The sequence below is a fragment of the Sylvia atricapilla genome, chromosome Z (genome assembly GCF_009819655.1).
Source record: "Sylvia atricapilla isolate bSylAtr1 chromosome Z, bSylAtr1.pri, whole genome shotgun sequence".
Lineage (NCBI taxonomy): Eukaryota > Metazoa > Chordata > Aves > Passeriformes > Sylviidae > Sylvia > Sylvia atricapilla.
Genome location: NC_089174.1, coordinates 1954560 through 1979340, shown reverse-complemented (window position 1 = coordinate 1979340; position 24781 = coordinate 1954560). Strand labels below are relative to the sequence as shown.

General features: G+C 39.8%; 1 long non-coding RNA gene across 2 annotated transcripts; it reads right to left on the bottom strand.

The window, feature by feature from the left end:
- Positions 1-3376: 3376 nt before the first annotated feature.
- LOC136373761 (uncharacterized) lies at positions 3377-18121 on the bottom strand. 2 transcript variants are annotated; one of them, XR_010745724.1, is made up of 4 exons: positions 17874-18121; positions 16061-16219; positions 4806-5012; positions 3377-3489 (listed from the first exon to the last, which is right to left on the bottom strand). It is a non-coding gene; the product is annotated as an uncharacterized lncRNA (long non-coding RNA). The 2 variants fall into 2 exon arrangements; XR_010745725.1 differs by lacking the exons at positions 16061-16219; positions 17874-18121 and adding an exon at positions 17393-17462 and having other exon boundaries at positions 4806-4993.
- Between the last annotated feature and the right edge of the window lie 6660 nt (positions 18122-24781).

Genomic DNA, 24781 nt, shown 5'->3' with positions numbered 1-24781 from the left:
ACCTGGTTGTTCCCACAGAAATCCCAGTTTAACCAGGATCCTTTCCTGGGATTCAGAGCTGGTGACTTCCCCTGTTTCAGTAGTCCTACACCCTGCTGATCACACTTCTGTTTAAGCAGCTCTGAAAAAGAATCGCCTCATGGATCACTCAATTGAATTTCAGCCTAGAAGTCTTTTTAGTGTAATTCAGTGAACTTTGATTTTTCATTACTCTGAAATTGGAAGCTGAAAAGTAGTAGCGTGTATAATTGCATGCCACAGAGCCTACAATATACCTCACTTGCAGGTGTATTTCCTTTATTTTCTTTTTGGTGTTCTAGGGTACCTGCATTGTTTTGAAATAGAAAATAATACTTCTGAGGTGGCGTGCATAAAAAGAATTATTTCATCTACTGTGCTGCTCTGGATAGAATTCTTTTGGTGCTGTGCAATTGCTTTAGCTAACTTACAGCTCTGTTGGTTGACATGTATCAACAAAAATAGATGCAGACAGTCAATTATTTGCATTATATTCAAAGGTATTCTCGTCTCTGTTTTATAAGAAAAGAAACTCGAATGAAGTAGAGCTTTTCCTGTGCCAATTACTACTGTGCAGACTCCTGAGAGGAAGGAGCCACTCAAGTCAGGGTTTTGGGGTTTGGTTGGTTGGCTTGTTTGTAGTTTGTTTGGTTTCTCACATTGCTGTCAAAAATCGGACGTGTGAGAACATCAGATTACATCGGGGTAAAAAGTGCACTGACTTCAGCCTTTTCATATGAACAGAGTCCTGCAAAAAACAGTGTATAAAAGTACACTAAATGGTGGTGCTGCTTTTATGAGAGAGAAAAAGATCCTGGGTAGAGATCTTAAAGGGCTTTTTGTGGTTCCTATTTAAAATTTCAGCGATGCTTCCCTAAAACCAGCACACTGGATAGGAAGCACTGCAGAGTGGGTGGAAGTTTTTGTTTCCTGGAGTAACCAATTTGTGTCCACTCCCATGGCTGAGCACTTTCTGCTGTCCCCAGATAAACAGAATTGGGATTGATCAGATCAGAGAGATTGCCTGTCCCAGTTTAGGGAATTGTATATCCTTTAAGGATTTTGCTCTCACAGAGAATTTACAGGCATGCATGATGTAATTTTCATGTTGAGAACACATTCCCTACTCCTATACAGATGATAATTATAAAAACCATAAAATGATTTTTGCATTTAAAAGTTTTCTTCCCTTCCAAGCTTCCTTTAATGAGTCCATGAGTTTGATTTACTGAAAGGTAGTGTGACTTCCTCTTCCAAATCACCAAGATATTTCTCTATGTTCATCATTAAAGCAGTGAGATTTTTTCCAGTCTTTTGTGTTTGGTGTTTGGTGGCTGGAAGTTGCCCTGGCTATCTGAGTTTGGGAGAATAAAGGGAAATCTCTGAACACAGTGATATCAAACATAACTGACAGCAGTAATGAATTTTTAAGATAAAGATGGGAGGGGAGAAGAAAGAATCCTATTAAAATTAAGGGTTTATCAAGCCTTGCTCTTGGGCTGAAAATTATGTTTCCTATATGTAGTTTGCATGACACAAAGTGCTACCAATTATTGAAAATAATTCTTGGCTCCACAGTTACCTACTTCTGCTCAAATTGACTTGTCAAATATTTGACATTCAGATTATTCTCTCTGAGTGAAACTGCAGAGACTGTTATGGAAAAATACAAGCATTTAGAAATTCAGGCTTTTCACTGGAATTTCATATCAACATTTTAATATAGATTTCTTAACATTTTGAAAGTACAGGGTAAAGAAAAATAAAGGTAAAATAAACAGCTTCTGCTGGTGACCAACACACTTGTTTAGATGCTGAAAATTGGTTTTCCAGATTATCAAAGGACAAAGTTGCAAAGCACCAGGTGTTCTTTAGTTTATTGCAAAATGGAGTTGATTGCTGTTCTGGCTGCTTTCCTGATTTTCACAGTCATCATTAGAATCATCTAATAAATAACAAGCTGAATCAGCACTTCGATTAAGGAGATTGTTCTAATAATAAATTAATAGGCTTTTTACTTTGGAGCAAAATAGCAGCCAGAGAACTCTTAAAGCTTTTGTTTCTATGAGCCTTATCTTCCCAGGCAAGTTCTGGAGCTCCCAAATTTCCTTCATTTGACTGCAGCAGGAGGATAAACTGCATTCCATGGCAGCTCTGCTATTTAATATTGCCTTAAGAACACAGAGATCAAGCTGGAAGCTTCTAGAAAAACATCTGTAATAAGCAGAATAGTGTAGGTTTATAAAATAAAGACAATTTATTTAAACAACAAAATCAAAACCAGCAACTAAATCCCAATTAAATCTCTGACTGGAATGAATAGAGGTGCTCCCTAGGACAGAATGAGAGTATTGATATGTTACCCCTTTGTTATTCTCAGTTCATCACCTCCTGGTATTTAAATAGCATCTTAATAAAGCAGACTTCAGGGAAAATACTGGCATGAATATGAAGGATTTGGGGGAGTGCTCTTAATGATTATTTCCACTCATTTTGTCATCATCAAGCACCTTTAACATGTTTCCCACAGTCCAGAGCTAAGATATCTTTTTGTCTCCTTCTGGTTTACATTTTCTTTGTGCAATAGTGCTCCCAAATATCTCCTAATTCTCTTTCCCCTGGGAAATAATAAAGGCTATTTTGCTATCCTAACTTAAAGACAATCAATGAAATTAAAATGAACTGTCACCTAACAGTGAAATGCAAATGTAATCTGCCTTAGTCATTTCCCTGCCCTTGCTAATCAACAGATACCCTTAAAGAGCTCTCTGCATATGAGATTGCCTTCTATTTATCTCTGTTTATCTTTCTATTTCATCTCTTGAGAGTAGTGATGCCTCCTGATTCTTTACAGACCCTACCAGAGTTACATCAGTGGTAATTTAAGATGATGCTCGATGACTTTCACCCAAAAAAACCACATTAAATATTTCTGACATTCAGAGCAATGAGATGTTGGGGGAGAGAAAAAAAAAAAAAGCCAACAAATTACTCCTTGGAAAAATAGACTCTAAAGATAGAATATAGAGATAATCTTATTTCAGCTTATTAATTATGCCTTGTAAGCAATGAATCAAATCACTTTGCTGTATAATACAATTACTGGTGTAATTTGTAGTCATTACAGTTTGCACTGAGGTATAATTGTGTAATTCATTTTCTGCAGCTTATTGACAGAGAAAGTCTTAACAACTCCAGCATGGAGGCTTTGGGTTTGCTACAGTTTAATTTGCAGATCATTAGCACAATAGACCTAATAGCTTGCTGTGTCTACTCATCACGGAGTTATTTATGTTTGGATCAGGCACAAAAGAGGAAGATTAAGAAGAGATTTGAGGTAGAGACATTGTTACCTGGTGACTGGTTCCCCTTACAGTCTTCAGGTTCTGTTGCATCAGTCCTGGGCAGATTTAATTCTCTGGTCAGCTGTATTTTCTAGCAGGTGGTTTGAAGATGAGGTGGCTTTCCTACCTGCAGTGAATTATTCCAGTTAATAAGTTCATATTTTGGCACAGTCTTCTGCATCTGATTAATGTTCATTAAATCAATCCTGATTCGACTGAAATAGATTTTTAAGTGTCAACTTTCCCATTTAAATGGAGCAGAAGAAGTGCTGCTCCTGCTGATGTCTGCTATGGAATAAAATATGACAAATAAGTCATGTTCCAATCATGTTTTTTCTTCTGCTTCTGCTAAATTTATATCCTAACTCTTATTCATGGTGGGTTTGCATTTTTTTGGGTTGTTTTCTTGCTGTTGTTGTTTTGTTTGGGGTTGTTTTTGTTTTTGTTTTTTGTTTTTTGTGGGTTTTTTTTGCCTTTGATGTGTTACTATAGTATTTTAAGAGTGATTTCTTTTACACTTATTCCAGCCCCTTCTCAAATAACTGGCTGTGCTTCTAAGTTATTGTGAGTACAATTACTCCTAAAAATGTAAGATGAGATTAAATGTACCCACTGAGGTGAAGGGGACAGAAAGAAAGAATCTTGTATTTGACCCAAGCAAGAGCATCCAGGAAATTTGTATTCATGATTATGAAAAAATCATGTTCTGTATAGAAACCAATAATTACTTTTCCACACTTCCTGTCATTATTGAGAATTTCTTTTAATTGACTATTGTCAATTAGTATGCTTTCATGCAGTCATAATTTCTATGTCCTGTCTCTTGGGATTTACATACATCTTACAGTATATTTAAGAAAATTATAAGCCATTATATTACTTCCTATTTGCATGTGACTTCTGTTTTAAACTACTCTTTAGGGAGAAAAAAAAAATCTTTTAAAAAGTTACCATTAGGATCTGCAACCAAATAAAGTTCTTCCATTCTTTTCCTTGATGCAAACTTTATCCTCAGAATGCAGAATTCAAATTGTAGAGCCTCAGAAATTCTTTGAAAAAATAATAATGGCAAATGTTGCTATGGTTACAGAGCCATTCCCATTTGCTTTGCTTTTCTGCCTCAGTAATGAAAGTGGAATGAGGGGTTTTTATTCCAACTGTCTGTATGATGCTTTGTAGGGGAAATGCATATCCCACTAAATATTCTCCAGTAATTTCTGAAACCAGAACGTTTTGGGGGATTGGTGTTTCTGAAGCTGTTTTCTCCTGTTTTCTTATTAAAGTTGATTAAAGACAAATATACTCTTAAAAGCTGCAGTGAAAGTGTGAGTTTTGCTCACAATTCCACTTGGATAAAGGAAGACTCAATTCCTATCCTTCCTCAGTCTAACACCCCTTGGGTATAAAATACTGAGCTTGAGTTGCCTTAATTTATTGAGTAACATTATTCTCAGGAGTGACTGGCACTGGGTTTTTTTCATTTTAAGACTGAAGCACAGGATATCCTTAAGATTTCTCCAGCTCGTGTGGAACAGATAAAGTAGTGCTTTGGGATATTCAATTCTATTCCTCTGGGTTGTGGGAGGTTTTTTTTTAGTTGTACTTTTGTGATCAACTTGCAGTTCCTTGTCCTTCCAATAAAACAAACCTCTGTGACCCCACAGAAAAAAAAAAAAAAAAAAAAAAAAAAAAAAAAAAAAAAAAAAAAAAAAAACCTCACGATGCTCCACTTCCCAAGGCACATTCCCCACTGACAACTCACTTCTGCTGCGGCAGAACTTAAATGTTTGGGGAAGGTCTTCTGATTTTCTTATCAACAAAAGCATCAGCAGCAGCTTTTCCTGGGAATGAGAATCCATTTGGAAGCAGGCCCTGGCAGGGTAATGCAGCTGAACTGCTCTCCTGAGGACAGTAAGCAGCCTCCTTTAAGGTGGCAGTGATGTGGCATAAACGCACCCTCCGAGGACAGAATCACTGATGCCTCTCCCTGGGGGTGGCACAGTCCTGCTGCAGAGAGCTCCAGAGCTTGCTGGGAAAAAGGGAATGCAAATAAAGAAATAAAGAAATAAAGGCTGCCAGGCACAGAAACACATCAGATTGTGCAGGGGGTTCAGGTTTTGGTGGTGTTTTTTTGTTTTTGTTTTTTTTTTGGGGGGGGGTGGGTTGTGTTTGTTTTTTTTATTAGTATTATTTGGGGGGGGGTATTTTTGGTGGTGTTTTCTTCTTTTTTTTTTTTTTTTTTTTTTTTTTTTAGGGGGGGTGTTTGGGTTTATTGCGGGTTTTTTGGGGGGCGTTGGGTTGGGATGGTTTTTTTGTGTTTTTTTTTTTTGTTGTTGTTGTTTTTTGGTTTTGTTTGTTTGCTTTTTTTGTGGTGGTGGTGTTGTTTTGTTGTTTTTTGGTTTTGTTTGTTTGTTGGGGTTTTTTTGTGTGTTTTTTTTGGTTTTTTTGTTTGTTTGTTTTTTGTTTTTTTTCCAAAAGCCCCATTTGGGATGAGAGCAGTGTCCCATCTTCCAGAAGCTGAAGTCCTGCACTGCTTTAGAGCCCCATCAGGATGAGATTCTTGGCTGGCTGTCTCAACAGCACAAACATTTGGAGTGGGGATGGCAGCAGGGCCATCATTAAGGTTTTTCTGATACTTTTTTTAGTAACAAGCAGCTCTCGCTAGCTCCCAGTTCCGCCGAGCAGCAATGTGAATTTTTCCATTCTGAATGGCTTTTCGAGATTGTCAGACACACACCCACACAGAGCCATATTCCCTGTGATGCTTTCTTCCAGTTTATTTTATTATTTCAGCCAAAGCAGTAGAGAGTTAACCTAAGGAAGCAGTATATTATTGGTGTTTTTCATTATTTTGGGGGGTACTTTTAGGTTGGATTTTAGTTTCCCTTTGCTCTCTTGAGCCTTTGATTTCCAGAAAACTCAGACTTTGCTTAACATAAACTACTACTATGGAATGGATTTTGGCACTTATCTGCCTTTGCTGCCCCCATGAAAACCTCTCCACATTTTCTAAATCACAAGACTAAGAACTCCAGCTAATTCTTGGACAGGTACACTGTTAATGAAGCTGAGCCCTTCACAATTTTTTTTTTTTTTTTTTTCCTGAGCAGGCTGGATATTGTCTGTTCTCACACAGCAGCTGCATGTGCAGACTCTTAATGAACCTCCTCAGACTGAGCACGCAGGAAAGGGAAAAAGCACTGGGAATTTGCCATCCTGGGGTGCAACAGCTGCTTCAGGCTGGAAGGAGGGGTGCAGAAAAAGGGCCGGGAGCTTGTGTTCCTCTGAATCCCCTGCTGATGTGGCGGGGAAAATCGCGCAGGATCTGAATTTGGACACTCTGTGCAACATCACAATCCAAGAATATTTGAAAGATTCCAAGTAACTCAGTGCCTAGAGCGTTTCTGACAGAAAAAGTAACTCATTCAAGGGAGAGAAGCCTTAAAGTGCAACAGCTGCTGTGACCGTGGGCTGGGAACTTTAGTTTGAGAGCCAAACAGCAGCAAAGGACACGGAGCAGTTTGTGATGGAGATCTAAAGCTTGCTTAGATTGCTCAGATTTCCTGCTATGTGCTGACAGCACAGAACTGGGGAGATAAGAGGACCTTTGTGATGTGCAGGCAGAGCTCCAGACTTTTCAGCACTGTAAAGAAAGAAATAAGTGGGTTGGCTTTTTTTTTTCTTTTCTTTTTGCACTGGCAGTTGACTGGGCTCTTGAGAAATAGGGTGGAATGGAGGAGAGGAATTGCAGGAATTCTAGAAATGGAAGTTAAAGGTTGAGAATTCAAGAGAACTGCAGATAGGAAGGTGAGTAAAAAAGGGCTGAGAAGAGTCTGGTATTTCAGGAGGGAGAGGTGGGGGACTCATGAGATTCTCAGACTGCAGCTGACAGAACAAATACTAGGGAGAGCAGAATAGAGCTCAGGAAAGAACACAGCAGAATGAATTTTTCAAATTTCAGAAAGAAGGAAGAGAGTTTATGCACATAATCTCGCAGAGCCTGGATTTAGAACTGGACAACAGCAGACAAATTAGCCACTAATAATGTGACACTCAGGGGGTTTGTCATTTGCTGCTCCTCATACAGAATGAGTCAGATTGTTATTATTGTTGTTACTATTATTATTATTATTATTATCCAATATTTAGCTGCCTTTCTTCAGTGAGAGTCAAATTATAAACTTCTTGAATGTTTTCAAAGTATAAAGTAACCAGAAGTGGGTTAATCTGGAGTACAGGTGATATTCAGTGCTCAGGGTTTATTCTGACTGACCTCTCAAAAGCACAGAAGTGGACACTGGAGCCTCGAGAGACAACTGCAGATCCAAAAACTTGGCTGAAAAACCCTTGTAATATGGTTGGAAAAAAAAAACCAAAAAAAACCCCAAAAAAAACCCCACCAAAAACAAAAACATTTTTGTCCAAACTTATTATGGAGGCTGCCTTAATAAACGTTTCTGATTCTTACTTGTTTCTTGTCAAAGAATTTGGAGACTCTGTGCAGTATCATAATCTCAGAATATTTTAAAGATTCTAAGTAAGTTGGTGCCTAAAGCTCCTTTGACAGAAAAAGTAACTTATTCAAGCTTTAGTTTTGTATTTCTGTGAAATTTATCTTCAAATATTTGACTGAAGTTTTGAGACGTCTCTCTTGATTTCGTGAGATGTGAAACATTTAATTAAAATTGACTTAAAATCTAAAGAAATACATGGAGGACTGGTTCAGATAACTTAAACATGGGGTAGGGAAAGACTTCATATATTTGCATATTTTATTACTGGTTATAAAAAGCAATTTTTCAAATAAATGCCAGTTCTTCTGAGTCTTCTACATTTATCTGCAGAAAGATCAAACAGAGTATGAAATTTCAGAATGCTCTGACTTCCTAAGCTGCACTAAAAATATTTTAGTTCTGGCTGTCCAATGTAAGTTACTGGAGGATGTTCTGTGATTTAATTGGTCTCTATTGGTTTTATGCTCAAAGGACAGTTTCTTTGAGATAGCTGGCAAAACTCTTGTAAGAAAAATAGCAATCAATATCTAAGATAGGGTTATTAAATGAAAATCGTATCTTCTTTGTCTAGCTCGGTTTAAATTTTTATACATTTTCTTCAATTTCAGTCACTGAAATAATTTTTTTAAATTATTAATATTGCTCTGTCTGTAATTTTATGCCTTTTGTTGTTTTCTGACTTCAATATTGGATGAGAGTTGCTGAAGTTTAGATTGGAATCCTTTGCCATTTCCCAGACAGAATTCCCACCTCCTCCAATGGATGAACCTCTGAGAGCTGCACAAGCACCACTGACCACTGTGTGCATCTGCAAAGAATTAAAAAAAAAGAGGATTTTGATGCCTTAAATGATCTCCCATTTAAACCTTCACAGCTGCTAAGAGATGTGACCTACTAAAAACACTCTACACTGTCCAAATATGCTGGGGTTTTAAGTATAAATCACTTTCCAAGTGATTCTTTATCTAGTTTTTTATTGTTTACACCTGCAGATATTTAAAATTTGCCATGAGCTTGTGCATTTTGGGGCTGGAGTTGTCTTTATGTCATACTCCACACATTCCCTGGTGTGACAGACTTACATACATAAATTGTTTTAGAAGTCCACAGCCCGAAAACAAAGAGTGATTACTGATATTGATTCCTGCTTAGTACAAAGTACAAAATGACAGAATCATTAAGGTTGGAAAATATCTCCAAGATCACCAAGCCCAAGCTCTGGGAAATGGTGGAGTGGGCATGGTGGTATTGGGGCAAACCAACTCCACTCAATTACTGAACACATCCAGGGTTTGTGACTCCTCCACTTCCCTGGGCAGCTCATTCCCATGCCAGACCACTCTTGCAATTAAGGAATTTTTCCTCATATCCAAACTGATTATTGATTTTTACTTAAAAAAAAAAAAAAAAAAAAAAAAAAACTAAAAAGAGAAGATGATTATTGAGTGATTCTTTATCTAGTGAATTCTGCCCACTACTTACAGTGAATGCTTGAATAATCAGTTTTTAACAAGTGGAACTAAAGGTGTAGCAGGAGGGCAAAGGAGTCTGCAGAACTTGAGGATTTTTTGGCAGGTGGAAACTCATTAAAACTGCACATGCTTGAGGAGGTGGTAAGATATATTCTGTACTGCTCTTGAGACAATGCTCACGGAAATATTCCTGTTTCATCTGCCTGATAAATGGCGATCTTGGAGAAGAAAGTGGTTCTTCTGCAGGCAGCTGTGCAATTCAGTGCCTCACACTTCCTTTCTCTGAGCGCTATAAAGATGAAGTCTATTGCCTTAGACATTTACAAATCAAATCTTTTCATGCCACTAACTGCTTTTAGAGAAAAGCACAGATGTAAAACCCCCGTTTGGCTCTGCAGGGAGGCCAGCAGGGCTCACCACTGCCTCCTCAGAACCTGCACTCCAGAGCTCTGAGCAGCACTTCCCATGGAAAGGGTATTGCTGAGAAGAGCTCTTCTTTTGGGCACTGGGAAACAGCACTGAACTTAAAATAATGGGAAAGGGACAAAACCCTAGGATGGCTAACTCTGCATTTAAGTCCTGCACTTCAAAACAAAAAAAAATCTGTCCATCCCCCTCTGCTCTGGGTACAGCTTTCTGCTGCTGCAGCTGGACTGGGGGTTTTGATCTACACTGCAGAAATGTCTGAATTTGGAGGTGGGATTGCCTTTTTTTTTTTTTTTTTTTTTCCTGTATTTCTGGAAGCACAGGCATTTCTGTTTTTTTGCTGTGTGCAGGCACAGCTGCCAAACACACGTTTGGGGAAGTGCTGAAGGTTTGGGGAGGCTCTGGAAGGAGGAGGGCAAAGCCCCTGCCTGGATTGCAGTCATTTGCCAGCCAGTGGCACTGGACATGCACTTGCATGTATTTTCCACATGCTTTAATAACTTGGAGGCTTTTAATTAAAAGGAAATTATAGTAATTCTGCCACTCTCCCTCTCTTTGTGGAAGTGGATAAACCAATTGAATGCTATTTTCTTCTCTGGTCTTAAATTGTAATGCTTCATAATATCAAACCACCAGCAGAGCACTCAAAACTAAAACAACAATGTCATTTTGATTTTTAGTTTAATTTAATTCTGGATAGACCTAAAATCTCATATAACACATATGGTGGTCTTTATTTTTCTCTTCTGGAAAACTTACACTAAGAGTTTGAAGAAATTTAAACCTTTAAACTGAAGATGATGTCAATCCAAAGTTTGGTCAATACTGGGACAAAAGCTGATTTTTGAGCCTTCTGCAGATCTGGAATTGCTTTCATGAACTGACCTATAGGGTGGATTTTTTTTACTATTTTTAAGATATAAAGATGTGTCATTGAGATGTCAGTGTATAAAGTTCTCTCCTCCACAAAAGCACAGCACGTTAAAATCACAAGTGATAGAGGAGGCTTTTTTGTCATGTAGCAAGAAACATTCTGAGTGACTCCAGTATGGTTTTCCTCTTGTCAACAAGTTAATTTGAAGAAAAATAACTGTGCTTCCAAAATAATAGTGTCTCCTGTCATAGAATTGCTGAACACTTGGTTCTGCTACAAGGATTTTTATTAGAGAGAAGCAAGACTAATTTACAAACATCAAGAGGCAGAATGTGATAAACCTGGCTGTGCTTGGATGTTTAGAGAATCTGCACTGTCAGTTTAGCTACAAATGTGCTGTGGCAGTCAGGAACACTTGCCAAACTTCACTGCAGCCAAAGCCCATTTTGTATTCTAAAAGGATCTCTTGGTTTTTTTGAGACAGACAAAGGTTATAAAGTCTGACTTGATGTAGTGTATGTCTCCATCATCTGGGTATTCAAAAAATAGAAGTTGAGGTCCTTAAAGTCCATTGCAGCTATTCAGTTTCATGGATTAGAAATGTACACTTGAATTTCTTTCATGTGGTATTTTCACTTGAGACATGCAAGAGAGGTGGAAGGAAAGAAAGAAGCAGCAGTAAGGGATTAAAAAACCTTTTAAGTTCACCCTAAAAAGAAATACTGCATCTATCCATCAGTCACATTGCCCATGAGCATTTTAAAAATTCTCAAAGTCCAACACCCTTTTGACAGTGATTGCCTGTGAATGTGTATTGCAATTCACTGCCTCGTTCACTATTTTGCACTGATGCAAAATACTATGAATTCATAATTGTCCACAGCATGGCTGGAGACCTACCAGAGTTTTGAAAATTACAGTTTCACAAACTTCTGTCAGTACACCCCTCAGTAATTTGCCTCGCTTTGTATTCTGATAAAGTCTGGAAACAGCTACAAAAACTGATAGTGTATGCTCCCGGGTCTGCTTCTGTATGGCCTTAATTTCTCCCTTTTCCTAAAGAGAAACACATCATTATGGCCTCCCCGCCACCTTGGTGAACACAAGCTGTTACATCTCTCTCTCTCTCCTGGGTATTTTTCACAATCTCCACACGGACTTTTTTTATCATTGTTCAGCTCACAATATCCCGAGACACCTGCTGAGGTATTCCCTGTGAACCCCCAGTCCTTGCGAGGCAAACACTAAATGGTATTTACAGCGCCAAGCTGGTTTAATTTGTTTCTCCAGCAGCAAATCAGAGGAGGGATTTTTAAAATCTAAGGGCACCTTCTTGTCTCTAGAAAGAGATGGAGCACTGGTGCCTGTGCTGCATGTAAATGAGTCAGCTCTGTGATTGGGAGGCTGAGCACAGGGTAATTATGACCTCTGAATGGGATGTTATGTTTATTTGAACACATATGTATCCCAGCTACAAATCAGCACTAAATTATACAAGTCAGGGCCTCTTCGACTTGAAACAGCTGCTAAAGGCAGAAATCAAACACACAGAGACACCTGACAGAAACTCAGTCATGGCAAGCTGTAGTGTGAGCTTTCAAACACCACAGAGTGCTTTTACCAATATTTTTGCTTTGACTTTTATCAGTGTAAAGGCATTATGTGATTCCCTCTGAAAATAAAGATATCTGAGGAAGATGAAATAAGAGAAAAATCTATATGTGAATGTATTATTTGCCTGTTGCCTCAGAGAACAGCTCATTGCTGCAGAGCTCTAACGAGCCACGCCGTGCTGGAGCTGGGCTCTGACTGCATTCTTAATGAAACAGCTATGCTCTCTCTCCCCAGTCTCAAACAGCATTTTTGTAGCGGCACACAAAGACACAGGATTTCACTTCTGATTCCACAGGAAAAGTTCAAGAGCCTTCAGAAGCCCCAACTTCAGCACGTCCAGAGGAAATCTGCTTGGGCAGAATGAACCAGGGAAGGGAAAGGGAAGGAATTTCCAGCCACTGGAGAAGGGAGCTGCCACCTGAGACTGGCACATGAGGCTATTTCAGGATCTTTGTCCTGGTTGGGCACTTCCCTCTGCATCCAATGGGAAAGAGGTACCTGCAAAAAAACTGCTGGGAAGTGACAGAGGTAGTGAGAGAACGAGGGAGGGGTGAGGCTCAGGTAAAACTATGGCTGGAGTCAGAATCACAGAATGGTTTGGGTAAGGGGGACCCTAAAGCTCATCCCATTCCATGAGCAGGGACACCCTAAATTAGCCCAGGGTGCCCCAAACCCCATCCAGCCTGGTCTTGGACACTTCACAGTTCTTTGGGCAACCTGTGCCAGGGCATCTCCACCCTCACAGGGAAGAATTTTCCCTAATATCAGCCTCAAACTTATTCCCTGGCAGTTTGAAGTCATTCCTCCTTGTCCTGGCACCACATGCCCTTGTAAAAAGTTTCTGGATGAAAGGTATCTATGCAAAAAAGAATTCAGTTTTTCTCCTTGCTTTCTCAGTTTCTGCTAACCTGAGGTTTTCTGAGGGAGAAGACAGGAATAGACATTAAATCAGACCAAAGATCTCCCTTCTCTCGGCCCTTAATGAATGCCATAAAACCCAGCCTGCTGGGTCTCTCATTATCAGGTAATCATGCTGGACCTAAAATAACTTCGCTTTTGAAGCTTTATCAGAACCTGACCTTTTCTTAAAACCTTTTAATAAATTGTCACTTTCTCATGAAACTAATCTTGGAAAATGACCTGGCCAAGGGTTTGCCCATGGACTTTGACTTTAGACATCAGCATGATTGTGTGTCTATGATCACAAACACCCTGTCCTTACAGTACTATTGACCAATCAGCATTTTTGTAAACCCTTACTTTTATTTTCAGCCATTCTCTTTTTAATGATCTTTTTGTGCAACTAAAAAAAAACTTTGGGAATGATAGATGCAGGCATAATTAATTACAGCCTCATGTATTTATGGCAGTATTTTAAACTTCTCAGTGGACCACTTAGATTTCGAGAGCAAATGTGTAAAAATCTCCATCTCTTTTCACGCCACTCTAATAATAGAGGAGCAATTTCACAGCTCTGTCACTCCTTTCCCATTCTGTTTACAATAGCAGCCAGCCTTTTTTGCTTTGTACTTACTTGAACAGTTACCTGACAGACCTGGGGACTGTTTTGTGCTTTTCTCACATGGCAAGAAAGAGAACCAAGCCATGATTGTAACCCAAATAAATGCCTGAGAGATTTGACCTCTGCCCAAGAACAGTCTCGGGATAGATGGCATGGCATATGTCCATCAGCATCACCAAAATTAAGTCTCCTCAGGAGCCTGGCAATTCATCAAATACTATAAATTCACAGCTGGGGAGGAATTTCTGTATCATCCTCACAAACAGAGGCACTGACAGGATTCCCTGCACCACCCAATACAGCCCCTCACTGCTGGACACCACTGTGTCACATAAACCTCCACTAGGTGATGCATCTTATTTGAAACTGATGAATCTTTTCTGACTCATTTTCCTCAGAGGTAACACTGCTTCCTCACTGTCTAATAGCCAAAGAAGCAGTTTCCAGTGTAAATCCACTCAAGGATATGTCATTTATACCTGTTCTTTGCTAAAAATCAAACAACAACTAACCAATGAAACAAACAAACGAAAACACAACTCAACAATGCACCTTTTCTAGAAGGGAAGGTCTCGTTTTCAGGCATTGATCACTTGATTCCCTTCAGAGACTAGTTTGGATGCAGAATTGTCTCTAACTGTGTGTTGTGGTTTGAAAACAAACCAAGTAAGAGGCTCTAAGTCAGAAATACAATTTAATGAGAAGAAAAGGAAAATAAAATAGAATAAAATAAAATAAATACAAAAAGAAAAACCAGTGACAGAGTCAGAATACAACCTGATCTGGGTGATGGAAACAGTCCAGACGAGGTGGTCTTCTTGAAACAGAAATCTTGTAGAAAGGTCTGGTAGCTCCGGTCCTCTGGGAATCCAGTGGGTAAGGGCTGCTTCTACTGTCCCAAATCCCAGCTTATATCCAGGTGAGAATGCTTGGCTCTTCCCCATGGGCGGAGCATCTCCCAATGGGATGATGAGTCATCCAGGAGCTCCTTGATGGCCCATTAAAGAGAGATAACTCCAGAGGGAGTGATCTGTGAGTCATGCACAAGGCATTGATGGGCCATGAACTGAAGATGGTGATAGAACACATCCTAAACTACAGCCCAGGACACTGTGGTGGGTCAGCTCTGGCTGATGACCAAACCCAGCTCCTGGCTCAGATTCCCCTCAGCTGGACCAGGGGGGGATAAATGGGAAGAACACAAACAAGGAAGTTCAGGGGTCAAGACAAAGACAAGGAGAATTCACCAAGTACAACACCCAGTGCAGCAGCTCATTCTTCTGTTCATGTGTACAGTTGGTAGAGAATTGTTATTTTAACCTGACAAATCCAGAGTTACAGTTACATCAGTCTTTGTTATCAGCTTGTCAGCCACCCAATAAATACATTCCATCATCTCCCGGGGAGCTTTAGTCATTTAGATGGTAATACCTGCTTCATAGGTATGTTCTACACCAGGTGCCAAATACAATCATCTGTAATATTACTGGTGATGTATTTTAACACTCTCCATTGTCCCTACACTTGTGTGGGATTTCATTATGTAGGAAGTATCTGAATTTGAATTTACACATCCCATCCATGCAGGACATCTTTCTCTTGAAACCTGAAAACATTACTGCACTTCTGAAATGTGACAGCAAGACAAAGGAACAAAAATTTATCTCAAATCCAATTACAAAGCTTTTGAGCAGTCTAAGCTACCACTGAATGTTTTATTGTGGTCTGTTTGTGAAGTGTCCTATGATCTTTGTGGTGTAGTAGAAATGATTTTAGAATTTATTTTTTTTTTTTGTATCAGCTTCAGATATTCAGGATGTTTCTCTCCAGCCTGCCAGCCAGCTGCAAATGGCTTTGCAGTTGTCTCTCCAAGCTCACAGACTGGCCTTCTGGGAGGAAACTGACTAAGTGAGAAGATGGCATTAATAACAGCTAGACAGGCTTTCCCACATTTTGTGTCAGAGTCTCAATCTATAAATGTGGGCCAGATCTTTCCCCAAGTACCTCTGAAAGGTTTTCCATCCATTGTGCTGTAAATGTGTAACAAGGAACAATAGCTGATTTTTTAGTTACTTTAGTGAGCTTGTATATAAAATTCTACATAAATAGGTATATTTAAAACTGTACCTATAAAGTGTTTTCTGAAGAACTGTTTGAGTAACATAATCACAATCTTTTTCAGATTTTAAAGAGAACCAGACTTTGCTGTACAGGACTTCAACCTGTAGCAAAGGGGGAGAAGGGGAAGGGGTGTTAGCAGTATCTGTCATTATTACCAAAACTTTCAGCTGACAAATCCATAACACTTTAGGTCTGAAGTTTTCTGAAGGACAAAGCACAGCCCCTATTAATTTCCATCTTAAAAGTTCCATCTCCAAAGTCTGTCTTATTCTTTGATGTGTAAAAGCTGAAGTGCATCCAGAATGAGGAGCTACCTGTGAAAACATGGCAATTAGTTCTGCATGAAAGCAATCAAGTCAAATTCAAGAAGAGGAACAAGCTCTTCTGTCTCAGATACCGTCCCAAAAGACCCTCCTTCCAAAAGGATGATCAAGAATACTGGGAAATGTTTAACAGCAAAGGAATCTCTTATCTGAAAAATAAGAGTGGTCTTCAAAACACTCAATTTTTTGGTCTAAAGGGTTTAAAACCAAACAGTAGAACAAAACTTTAAAGTGTTAGGTCTGGAAAAAATGGAAATGAGCCGGAATTTGTATTCTGAAGAAGAGCTAGAGTAGAACAAGAGAAGAAAACAGCTGCTTCAGGAATACAAACACTAAATTTATGAATGTGAGAGAGGACAGTGTGATTAAGCTGTTTAATGTACTGTGCAAAGCACCAGAACTGTTGGCTTAGTATATTTAACCAAGAAGGCTAAAAAACCCATGAGTACAGGCTGGACTAAGTTCATCAGTGGGTTACCTCCCCATTCTTTTTGATTATTTTTGAATTATTTATTTTGCTGCTCATGCTCAAGCCTGGAGAAACTGTATTGCAATAGAGAAGGGCCTCTGAAGTACCAGTGGCAGTCCCAGCCAGGGTGAGTCCCAGGTGACACTGAAGTGACACTTGGCCCAAGCCAAGCCATCAAGATTCGCTCACCACAACAGCTACCACAGCATTTAATTATTTTACTGCATTCTTGTACACCTCATCTCCTAAATGGCTCCTTCAGAAAGCAACAAAGAGCAGAAATACTAGAACTTTACTCAGATGAGAAAGCACAGATTTAATTCCAGGAGTTAAACAAATGTAATGTCACCAGAGAAATCCAGCAACAGGGCTACAAAGGATGTGGAGAAGTTTGCCTGCCATCAAATTTTAACATCACTTCCTCCTTCTTATTTTTTGCTTTCTGTCTCAAATTTGACTTTTTTAATCACCCTCAACACAACAAAGAAGTTACCCTACACACAATAATGTATAGCCTAATATAATATTGTCTATTATTTACATATCCTTACTATTGTAAGTATAATATACTTACTATTACATATATTATTTATATTACTTACTATTACTATATATTATTTATATATACTTACTATTTACCTATACACTTACTATTTACATATACTTGTCTATTACTTACATACACTGCTAGTTACCCTCAAACCAGCTGCAGGAGGCAAAGGGAGAAGGGGAATTTTGCCATTCTGATTATCTACTGCTATTCTGGTTATCCTGTTAGGCTCTGCCAGTCTGTACCAGTGGCAGAGGCCTGGAGAGAATTAGGGTCAGCCAATGAATACTAACTTTGAAGCCTTTTATCCCTATCAGCACGTGTGTGTTCACACACACCCACCCCACACTCTGCAGCACAGCACCAGGAACAAAACCAGATGAACTTTAACTCACACTCAAGAAGAGTTTCTGTCCTCACAGTCACCACACACTCCTGCAATCAGGAAGAGTGAAACTTGGATCACTGAGTAGTGAAAGGGATCCATGTATGCCTGGAGGAACAAATCACTGAGGAATGGCAGACTGCTTGTGACATAAGCCAATAACTGGTTCTCTCAAGAGAAAACGCTGTGGAGAACAAATGTCATTTCTCTGCAGGGAGCAAATGAACAAAACTCTGCTCACCAGGACTCCTTCCTTGCACACTGAAGAATTCAGCCCACTGGCAGCCCTGACTTGCTCTGTGTTACACACGCTCCAGTGGGAGCAGGATGCTCCTTGATGCTCCTGCCTTAAGGACAGAACAACCTTAAAGTCAATTCCAAATGGAGTCAAGCCTGAAGAGACCTCATAAAACCTCTTAACAATCAAACATGACAACAAAGTGCATCTTTCCTGGAGAATGGATGAACAAAGTGCTCAGCAGTGAAGGATGAGCTTGCAGGTGACACAAATCCACCTCTTTTTCCACAGTCCCACAAAACAAAGATCCATGGGAATCCTTTTTAAGTGCAGTCATGGTAGTTTTTGGCTCCTTCCATCCTCAGCAGAGATCCACTGATACAAACCATCCTCTTTCTACTGGGCTGCAGACAAAAAAATCTAAAATTAAAACTAATTTTTGGGACTGTTTGCTGAAATAATCAGTTTTATTCTTGTTTACAATTACTCCAGAACAGAAAAGAAACTGCTGGATACATTATCAGTTACACACTGCTTGCCAGTCTCAGCTATTTATGATGCTAAATTATACAGCCTAAGTAGAGAACCAGAAGTTGACAAAAATCAGGGAATTCATAAATTGGGAAAGCAAAAGAGGTAGGAGAGATAATTAGAAGCAATGGTAAGCCTCCTTCAAAAAGGTAATTTCATGTGCTATTCAACAGGTCAATAATCAATAAATTTCATCCTTTTGAATATAATTTTGCAAGCACTATCCTGTGACAGCTACTGTCAAGCACACCATTTTTTTTTTTTTTGGTCCTACTGCAATGATTTTTGGTTGTAGGATGTGTCCCGGCTTCTAAGAGTACCACAAATTGCAAAAAACCCTTTTTGCATGTTTTCATTTGGATTGCAAATGAATCAAGGTGCTTTTATACCGTGTCCTACTTCTTCCTGATGCATAAATTCCCTCTATAACTACTTAAGATTTTAACTTAAAAGCTAATCTTCTACAATTAATATTAATTAATACGGCGCTCTTTGTGTTTCCCTATCACCTTCCATGCTCTCGGTTCCAGGTTTTCAGCTGGAATGGCCTCAGCCCCACTGCAGGGTTCCTCACAGACAGCAAATTTGTGCCAGCTTGCTGAGTAACCCCAGCGCTGTTCAGTCACTCAGAACTCCTCCATCTGTGTGTCCATCCATCCAGAGAGCCAGATGCTGTCGGAGTGCCTCATCCACCTCGCCTGAGGGATCCATGTCCCAATTATGCTCCTACCAAAACTGCCCTGCAGGCAAAGGCAGCTGCTGCACCTGCCTCAGGTGTTTGTTTTCCTGGTCAGGTGCTGCCTTGGCCTCACGAGTCAACTGTTCTGCTGCCAGGGATAAAGGGAGACCTGCAAAGGGGGCTCACAATGGGAAAATTAAATCTCTCACTAGAAGCATTCTAACAAAAATTAATAGAAAGCAAACATTTCGCCCAGAGAGTTCAGAGATCAGGCAGGTTCCATCAGACTGACAAGTTGAAGTTTCTACTCACATCCACAGATCTACCCTTTCCATTGGTTTGCCACTGATAGGCATTTAGGCAACTCAATTATTTTATTATTGAAATTAGATAATGAGATAATTATATAAACTTCCTTTCTAAGCTCACACATGCTCCGCTGACACAGGCTGCAGAAATGTTCCTGCCAAGAATTTGATTATTAAATGTGAACTTGCTTCAGCAGAGATGCAGAAATGTCCTTGATTCTTTGTCACACATCTGCGCAGTTCTTTTTTAGTTCAGCACAAAGTTCAAGACATGGGATGTGAATCAGCAGCTAATCATTTTCCAAAATATTTGGCTTATAAATATTTCCTTAGAAGAGATATTCTCTTTTAATAAGGGATTTTGTTGAAAAAGCTTTACTTTTATTTTCATTATCATGCTTTACCATGCACAACAGATCAGTTTTTAATAAAAGACAGTAATAATATACTTACAAGTCACATAAACCAATGGAATATGTTTAATGAATAACACTTGGACAATGCATTGCAGTACTTAAATGTCCAGTGAGATAAACATTCCGTCACTTAAATATCAAAGCTGCTGCCTTGAGCAGGTGTTGACTGCCAGGACATTTCTAGCAGCTGAAGCTGCTGCCTCCCAGCTGTTTGTTACCATTTCCCTTTTGCCAAAAATTGCCAGTCTCACAGAATAGGATGCTGCTCATCCAGCAGAATGCACAGTACCAGGATTCCCTCAACCCAGTGGAACATCAGCCAAGTGAACTCCAGTCCAACTGGTCATGCACTGCAGGGAATGAAAAGGAATGGAAGGGTTCCTTCTAGAGATTAAACGTTCAGCATCACATATATTTTGCAACACGGTAAAAATAAATTTAATTGTCCAAAGAACTGCTCCAACACTGAGCCCTTTCCATGGACTGCAGCTGCTCACAAACTGCTCCAGCGTGGATCCCTTTCCATGGGATTCAGTCCTTCAGGAAGAGGCTGCTTCAGTGTTGGAGCAGTTCCTTGGACAATCAAAGCTCCTGCCCCTTCTTCTGCACTGCCCTGGGGTCTGCAGGGCTGTTTCTCCCGTATTCCCACCCCTCTCTTTTCCAGCTGCAGCTGCTCCTGGGCAGAAACTCTGCCCCACATCAGCCCAGATGTGCTGCCACTGTCACTGCCAGGCTGAGCTGTACCCAGAGCCTTCCAGCAGCTTCTCACAGAGCCCTGTACCCCCCTCACCACCAAAAGCTGGCCATGCACACAGGACAGAGGGGGCTAAACAGCCACATCAGCAGCATTCCAAGAGCCAAACAGAGCTGCCAGGATCAGGGAGCCAGAGCTGGGCCACGTTCAGTCCCCACCATCTGGAAGCCTCTGGCCAGAGGCACAAGATTTGTCCCTAGCAACTGCAACCTGCAGAAGGTTTAGATGTCTTTGCATCATACAAATGCACTGTCTTTCTGACATAGCAATAATCCCCAGTTATAGTCTCGACTGCAGGAATATGCTGTTAAAATCACGAGAAGGGAAAAAAAAAACCTCCTGTTGAGAGAATATCCTTGATAAAGCAGCACTGTTCTGGGTGTCAATTAGGCCCAGGGACATACAGGCTTTTTTAATGTAGGACAGAACTGCTAGTTTTAGTCATACAGGTGGATTCATTTATAAATGCTGACCCTGACATATAATTTTCAATAAAAGCTGTGCTTTTCTATCTAATTTCCATCTTTCAGCTGAGACATTAGCATTTCTTACTCAATGTTCTTCTCTCTCAAGCATTACCTCAGATTAATTGGCACTGTATAAAATAAGTTCCTGGGTGCACAATGGTAACCATGGTAGCCTTCATCCTATCTTCACAATGCATATGCAATTCAGTTCTCAGGAAAACATAATTAGTACGTAGCATAATATATTCTCTCTAAACACATCACCGTGCTATGAAATACACTAAATCAAAGCAAATGATGCCTACAACCTCCACCCAACCGGGCTCCCATTGCTGAGCAGTTACATTACAAATGAATATCCTCTTAAACAGTTTTGCTGCAGCATCCCCAACTTGCATCATGTGCTGCTTTCTGCCTGTGTGCTCTGCTTTCTGGCCAAAGGGTGGCAATGTTCTCCTGGCTATCAGCGGCCAGGCAGCGGAATTGTATTCCTGCAGGAATAGGAACATCTCTTTCCAGCCAAGCCAGAAAGCTCTGCATCATTAACTGCAGTGCTAACTGGGTCCCAGTACATCAGCGATGACCCCTTCAGCTACAGGAACAGAAATATTAAAATACAGTTGGGGTTGTAATCCAACGAGCTGTGCGAAAGCACATTCACGTGGGACCTCCTTATGGGGGAAATTAAAAAGCATATGCAGCTCAAAAACCAAAGTGTGTTCTCTGTTCCTTATCGCACATAATCAGGCCCTGCTGAGGGTGCCCCTGACGTGTTTGTACAGGACAATCACTGCTCTGCAGCCAGGGAGAAGTTTCAACCATGACTGCCCAGAAAGTGCCACCCAGCCCCTGGAGATTTCTACAGAAGATGATTTAACTCATTTGAGAAGACCTCCGTAATTCCTTTGGGGATTTGCCAGTTGTGAGGATTGAATTAATCTGAAACAAACATCTGGAGTGAGGTCTGCAGAGCACAGCCACTGCAGAGTGGCAGTGACACACCACATGGGACACGGTGTGCAGCTGTCACTGCTCCAATTAGTGCACCCACAATTACTGCATTTAATGGCACAAACTGGGAATAATCACACAGAGGAATAAACTGCTGCCCTTGTGCTGGACCCACTCCTGTGATTACCAAACACAGTATGCCCCACACACAGACATTCAGATGGATTCCACAAGACACTAAATGAGAAATGATTTTTTTTTTCCTGGTGTTTCACAGGGGAAAAGTTACAGTAAGAGACCTAGAGCAAAAAATCCATTTTCAAATGCCATCAACTGTTATCTGTTAAATTACTATTAGCTACAAAAAGCAAAATGAGAAACACTTCCGCACAAAACAGAAGCAGCAAGAGTAAGGAGGTGTCCAAACCTGTCCAGCATAGTTGGTACTTACCAAACATGAAAGTAATTTAATTCTTCATCTGAATACATATTGGTTTGTTTACTGAAGTGTTAAAAGGGCTGCTCTCATTAAGTCTGGGATATCAGTGTGTCAGATGAAATGCAGACATTCACTACACCTGCAGTAAAGACTTCAGACAACTGGTTTTGGACCCAAACTCAACCTTGCAAATATGATACAATATGATAGCTGCCTGGCATTTCATTTATCTTACCCCAGAATCCTTCGCAATTTCCATATTTAAATATGTATCTTCATTTTATCCCCTGCACGTGTGCATGAGAGGAGATGCTTCCCAATCCATACTGAAAAACACTGAAAAGGCTCTAATATTTTTAAATGCTTTTGATAATCCTGTTTGACCTTTCTTTTATACCAAGGATATGCTCTGGACACTTTTCTCTTGGCAAACTCTTGTGCCCTGGCAGTGCTGTTATCAGGACAGAATGAACTGACATTTCCACTCACACACTGCCACCCTCATGTCCCAGGATAACACATCACAGCTCCATTTCAGACATCTATGGCAAAAGGTAGCATTATGAGCATAAAACTCCAGCCACCCACTTGCTAATGATGCATGTGCATCTTATTCCACGCATTTTGACTTTTAGATATGTCAGGGGATGGAAAATAAACATTTCCGTCAAGTAACAGTGCTACAAAACAACTTTCCAGGTAACAATGTCATTGATTTCAATTATATAGAAGCACAGAAATGCCCTCTGTTAACACTGTAACACTTAAGTAGAAATATCACACTTTCGTTTTACGGCCATTATAAAATTTATTTGGCAAAAAAAAAAATAAAAAATGGGGACAACTGGTAAAATGGCAGCATTTTATGTGCAAAATCATGGCAGTGCAGGAAAAGCTATTTATCTTCATGCAGGTGATGACATTTATTCTGTGCAATTACACTGGCTTATCTATCATGAAAGAAGTGTTACACGACACCAACTTTACATTTTTCTGAAGATACAGCATTTCATTGCGTGTTTTGTCATCTGGTCTCATCATGTCAGCAATTCTAAGAAACTCTTTAAAGTGGTTCTAATAATTGCCGGAGGTCTCACTGCAGGTATGACCTGGGACAGAGAAGAAATGTTAATTAGCGAGCACAAAAAAAGGGACAAGACAAAACGAACCAAGTTCCAGGTAGCAGAGTTTGGGAGGAGGGTGATCACCAACACTATTTGCCACACGTTTCATGTTCTGTTTCTGTTACATAAACTTGGCTTTGCTGTCTGTAAAACGCCCAGGCAGGACTATCTGTGACTGCAGAACATTTTGAACCCACCCTGCTAAAACATGGATTACTGAGCCCTCAGAATAAGATTTTTTATAACCCATCACATGAAAGGTAAATATAGCATGGGGGTGGGGGAAAAATGAGTTATTTGATCTTGAGAATGGTAATTAGATACACTCAGCTGTCCCACGCCAAATGGCTGAGGGAAATCTTAAAGGCACGTAAGTAACAGAAATACAAGTTAAATGTCCTATTATTATCCTAAGTAATACAATTTAAGCATTAACACTTTAAAATATTGAAATATTTAAAATGCCTTTTAACTGCTGAAAACAAATTTTCTTGGTCATTAACTGCTGAACATTAGAATTTTTTCTCCATTCACTAAGATTATTTAATGTTTGTGAAATTATTTGAACGCCATTTAATTACTTGAAATACAAAATCATCTCCAGTTTCAGTCATCCTTTCCAGAGAAACATTCCCCAACTGCCAGCATATCAAATATTTACCAATCATCAACGTCTGTATATAGTGAATAAAATTTATAGATTCATGCACTAGGAAGCAGAGCTCCTTTCAAAGTCTCTGGGTTTTGGTACCAAAAAGATATGGCAGGATCCATTAGAGAAAAATCTCAGAAGGAAAGCTGAAAGTGCAAAGCCTAAAAAAAGCTTCTTCCACAGAAGAGCAGTGGAAAGACAAAACCAGCAGCATTTTCTAAACAAAGGAGAAGCTGCTGAAGTTACCACAAGCAGAATTTCACACCACAGATCCCACACAGCAGCTGCTCTTTTTCTCCAAGCTGAAATAGCAAGTTGCTGGATCAATATTGCATATCCACAACTTGCAGATGCAATTCCAAGGTATAATATAATGCAAGATGCCTCCAGACACTAACTCAGAAGCAGGCAATGCAGTTAAAATATCGGAGTGATTTGCAAACCAGCAAGGTTTTATGAACCACTTCAGATCACCTCCAATATTTTTAAAGTACTATGTGTATATTTATACAACAAAAGGGAAATGAAATCGGCATGACACCAGCATTAGTCTTTTTGATGTCTGCAGCACACTTATGTCAAGATTTCTG